At 38.3% G+C, this 5,567-nt stretch overlaps 1 long non-coding RNA gene across 2 annotated transcripts; it reads left to right on the forward strand.

Annotated features, from left to right (window-relative positions):
* Window positions 1–411: 411 nt before the first annotated feature.
* On the forward strand, window positions 412–3,020 carry LOC309702766. 2 transcript variants are annotated; one of them, XR_014275717.1, is made up of 6 exons: window positions 412–474; window positions 568–624; window positions 1,202–1,258; window positions 1,395–1,431; window positions 1,754–1,858; window positions 2,466–3,020. It is a non-coding gene; the product is annotated as an uncharacterized lncRNA (long non-coding RNA). The 2 variants fall into 2 exon arrangements; XR_014275716.1 differs by having other exon boundaries at window positions 568–1,258.
* Window positions 3,021–5,567: the final 2,547 nt, after the last annotated feature.

Here is a 5,567-nt window from a genome sequence, read left to right on the forward strand (position 1 = left end):
ATCATGTTTTTAAATGTTTATACCGTTAATAAAAGATTTTGTGTTTTGTGTAAAACGCGAACAAAAACACATATCCTTAAATCAAAATCGAGAAACGATGTTTTGAAAACGCTGATAATCCCCATACAGTTACGCGAGGGAAGAAGAAAACTACCCTTTACTTGTATTTAAGATTAAAGACTAAATATTAGCAGAATTATGAATCTGATTAGTCACGTAGGTCAGCTGATGTGACGTATCAGATATGTTGGGTTGGTAGAAGCTCATTACACACATAAACTTTTGTAAGATTGGCCACTCCCACTGGGGGGTGGCTGCTACTCTTGGCTTTTGCGTTTGGCTTTTGACTGCAAGCACCGCCCCTCTGGTTGTGCATTTATACACAACAAGAGGGGCTCGAGCAGAATACGTGGTAATTCGTTTTCTCATCATACAAAGTTCTGTTGTTCCACTGGCTGCCTTTTCACACTGGAGGTAATTATTATTATTATTATTATTATTATTATTATTATTGATATTATTAATAACAATAATAATAAGATATTATTTTCTTGAATACTATTACAGATATTTTGGGTTGATGACCCTTCGTCTTGATGCCAGAGTGAAAAAGAAACTGAAAAAGTAACACAGTCATGTGTGTCACACTGTTTGTCAAAGTCAAGTCAAAGTCAACTTTATTGTCAATTCTGCCACATGTACAGGACATACAGAGAATAGAAACTTCGTTACTCTCAATCCCTAGATAAAATAGAAAATGAACATTTAAATATAAGAGTGATTAAAAATGCAAGTAAAATATTTTAAAGTAAAAAAATTAAATAAATATAATACAATTTTACATATAACAAGAAAGCTATACAATATACAATATAAGGGTAAATGACATTGAGTGCAAACCAGGCAGAGTAGTGCAAATAGGCAAATAGTGCAAATGGAGATTTAGTAATGTACGGTATGAGATAGTGTAACACAAAGTCTTATGAGGTAATGTGGTGTCTGTGGCCTTCAGAATGTCAGAGGAAATGAAACTGTACTTTACCAAAGTTATGGAGTGTGTATTTGGAGGGAAACCCAGGCATTTTATTCAAGTATTATATGCCCTGGCACAAAAACAGTTTTACTGCATATTCTCTGGAACATGTTTGTGCTTTTATTCTCTGTTTAAAGAATTAAGATTGATTAATTTGTTTTTTGGAAGCCCTCAGAGAAGGAAGAATCAGACTTCAACTGTCCAGACTCAGGACTGATGACTCGGGTCAGTAGCTGTGTGAGGTGACAACTAGTGACAACTAAAATAACAAATTCCATTCCCCCACATGCTCCAGAGTAGTGGTATGACCCAATTTGCAGATTTCCACATAGGCTTGCTCTGACTGTTTTCTACCTTTTAGCTCGTCAACCAAGGGACTGGGAGCAGCTGCCACTGAGGTAAATCAGAAAACAAAGAAAGATTAAATAATACGTGTGACAGTGGAAACTAAAATGTGCGCAGATTTTTAGAATACAGTTTAATGTGATTGTATAAGTAAATTAATGCTAAACCTAAACCAATTCTTTATTACTCTGTAAATTAAATCCTATATTTAAAGAACGAAACATATATGTGTAGTGTTATGGTTAAGCCTCTACTGCAACACTGATGTTCAATAGATATTACCACTGTGTAGCTGTAACTGCAGCCATCACAAGTATATCCAGTTATCCTAAAATTAACATAAAAAATGTTTTAACTTTAATTATTTAACTTTAGAACATCTGTGAGGTACACCTGAGGGGGATCTTTGGTTGCCAGTCTTGAGGAACACCAGCACATATCCAAACATGAAAGATGGAATGTTGTGGAGAAAAGTGAGGTGTGTGTGTTGCAGCCAAACTTCAGGAATAAAGTCAATTTTCGCATCATTAATAGTAGATAAGTTTCCATGTTTAAAGGACTGCCATGGCACAGGATATGTAAGTATCTACACTTCAGTGGATACACACAACAATTAAAAAAACCTAAATACTGGTCAGTTTTTCAAAAGGTATACTGAGTGTCATTGTGATTATAAAAATAAATATACAGTTTGTATGTACTCAATTTCCATATCTTTAAAAAATGTACGCACATTATATGTCACTCATCCAAGTGACTTCTTCAGTCATATGCACATTAGAGATGGATAAATAATAACATTTGTTTAAATCTATTGCAAAGTTAGCAAAAAGGTTTGTACAACCTTGTGACAGTATGAAGTGTGTGAAACATGATACTTGATCTTGGCTTAGTCAATCTCCTAACAATTAATTGCAACCATTCACAACCACAGACTGGTCTGCTTCATTACAGTTTTCTCCTCTCTGAGCAAATGTCAAGTATAGTGTTGAAGGTTAGCGCTCCAGGATTACAGACAACTTGACCAAACAACTGCAGATATTCTTTTAAATGTAACTTTACTGACCTTTTTCCTTTGTTTAAAAAGACGGATGTGTGGTTGGCCCTGGCAGAACTCATAGTTCAGCAACTGGATTTCTGGAGCAGTGTCTACGCAATGTCATGAAAAAGGCTTCTTCTATCAGGAAGAAGAATTCACTAAAGGACCAATAGAAGGTAATTTGTTTCTGCTTTTTGCAGCAGTCTAAGGTCTGTTGATGGCAGCTTCAAAGCATTTTTTGTTTTTGATGCAAGTTACCCAAAGTGACGCGCCCAGGTTTCGGAATTCCTTCACACTGTCATCTATCCCAGGACATGAATCAAATATGATGAAATGAATGAGGGGTTATTTAGCTTTGATGGAAGTGTAAAATGTTGATCATAAAGGTGCATGAAATGATCTGAGAGGGAGATGCCCTCTTGCCACTTTTCCAAAGTGTTGATGTATGTTAAGTACTGAGATAATCATCAATTCATCAGTTTTTTTTTTAAAGTTCTGAGTTTTTACATGTAATTTGTTCTTGTGTATTAACATGTACATGTGCTGTAACCAAAGACTGATTTGAAGTAATGGATATAATATGAAGAATTATATACTTTTTTGTTACTTGCATTTTACTTTCATTGATTTATTTTTCATGAATGTTGCTGTCTATGTTCATGTATCATATGGCAATAAAAGTAGTTTTGAGAAAATCTAGTTTTTATATGCTGAATTTTAAAGTTAGCAGCAATATTAATTCAAATGCTAATGGTAATATAACCCTTGTGATGGGTGCTGAGTTTTGAGTCAATTTTGTATATTAGCCTCAGCTGTAAACACTGGTCAATTTAACCCAATTTTTGGATAGTTATCCTAACCCAGTGTCCTGGGTCAAACCAATAACCCAACCCTGTTAAGTCGAAACAACCCAGCATTCTTTCGGTCCATATTTGACCCAGCACTGGGTTACAAATTGGGTTATTTTTAGCCCAGCATTTTTCAGAGTGTACACTTGTGTAACACAAATGAGACTCTTCAGAAACATCTAAATTAAATCTTCAGTTTAGAGCAGGTAATGTCACTGATCAAACTTCCTGGAGCACCGCAGAAATCAAAGTTGGTTTTGCATGAGACAATCAATAAACTGTAAAGCCAGTTACTGAAATGAACAGAAGAAACCCTCAAAGAAAGACATGAGGACAAAGCAAAAAGGGCAAAAAAAAAAAAAAGGCAAAACAGCAGCTCTTCTGTAAATATAGCTGCCCTGTTGAAAATCTGTTAACTGTCCATTCAGGCCTAGAATTCTGATCAAACGGCATCACCGAATTCGATAACAAAGAGGCTAATAAGAGGCTTCTGAAGCTACAACCAGCAATCGATGGATGGCTTCAAAGGGAGAAATCTGCAGTAAATCTCTAAAAAAACATGAGTAGCACTATTCAGCAAAAATGCAGCAAGTTCAAACTGAGGCAGCAGGGACGTGTGTGACCGAAAGCCCGGATACGTATGAGGGTTATTCAGCGTAGCAACATGTGATTGGCTTTTTAAATTTTTTTTAAATTTCAGTCTGAATGTTTTACTCATAATCTACATTTCTGGAGTTGGCGTGATTACATTTTAAATGTTGTAAAGTCCTGCAGGTAAAAAGATGCTTAATGTCGATTTTGCACTGAAATATTTTTTTCTGTATTTCTTTCTTTTTTAAAACATTGCTCTCACTCAAGGTTTGTATATTTCTTGCTCTTGAACATATGCTGCTTCTCATCTTGGATGTCACACTCCTGAAAACGGGGGAGAATCATGTGAGTTATTTTCAGTTTCTTCTCTCATGGAGTAGTTTAATGCAATCAAAAATGAACATAAGTATTTTACAGGACTGCAGTGCATTATCTAACTGCAGAAAAGCATTAGATGATGAACTATACAACTAAAGGGTAAATAGAAAAATAATTAGTATAAAAACAAACAAGCAGAGGCACCTTTATCTGAAGCACAAGCTCAAGATTTTCATCAAAGCCTCCTCACCCTGTGGTCTTGGGCTGAGGAGGCTGGATTCTGTTGCATTTGTACAGAACAGAATCGTGTTTATTGGCCAAGTATATATGCAGACACATACAGGGAATTTGGTTCCGGTAGATGGTGGCTCTCAAGCACAGCAATGTAAATCACACACACACACGTGTCTATATATACGCATTACACATACATACACAAGCTGTGAAAACCAACTATAAATAACGAATCTAAACTTATATACATAAAATACAGAAATGAATGAGGTGGAATGAATACTACAAAATGTACATAAGGTGCAGCTGCAGTCTGGCAGGGGGAGCAGTGTGACAGGTCAACTGTTAAGAAGGGAGATGGTGAGCGGAAAGAGACTGTTCCTGTGTCGGGTGGTCCTGGTCTGCAGGCTTCTGTACCGTCTGCCAGAGGGCAGCAGGTCAAAAAGTCTGTGTGCAGCGTGTGAGGGGTCTGTGATGATTTTCCCTGCCCGTTTCCTGGTTCTTGAGAGGTACAGATCCTGGATGGAGGGCAGGGGGGCGCTGATGATCCTTTCTGCTGCCCGTACAGTCCGCTGCAGTCTGCTCCTGTCCTGTTTAGTGGCTGCTCCATACCAGACTGTGATGGAGGAGCACAGGACAGACTCAATGACCGCAGTGTAGAACTGGATCAGCAGCTCCTGTGGAAGACTGTACTTCCCCAGTTGTCTCAGGAAGTACATCCTCTGCTGGGTCTTTTTGAGGATGGAGTTGATGTTGGTCTCCCACTTCAGGTCCTGGGAGATGGTTGTACCCAGGAACTTGAAGGTCTTCACAGTTGACACAGGGCTGTCTGATATGGTGAGGGGGAGCAGAGTTGAGGGATGTCTCCTGAAGTCCACTGTCATCTCTACAGTCTTAAGAGTGTTCATCTCGAGATTGTGCTGACTGCACCAGAGTACCAGCTGCTCAACTTCCTGCCGGTATGCAGACTCATCACCATCTTGAATGAGGCCAATGACAGTGGTGTCATCTGCAAACTTTAGGAGTTTGACAGCCGAGTTCTTGGAGGTGCAGTCGTTAGTGTAGAGGGAGAACAGTAGTGGTGAGAGGACACATCCTTGAGGGGCACCAATACTGAGGGACCGGGTTTCAGAGGTGATCTCCCCCAGCCTCACTTGCT

Source organism: Aulonocara stuartgranti (assembly GCF_965226115.1).
Source record: "Aulonocara stuartgranti genome assembly, chromosome: 3".
Classification (NCBI taxonomy): domain Eukaryota; kingdom Metazoa; phylum Chordata; class Actinopteri; order Cichliformes; family Cichlidae; genus Aulonocara; species Aulonocara stuartgranti.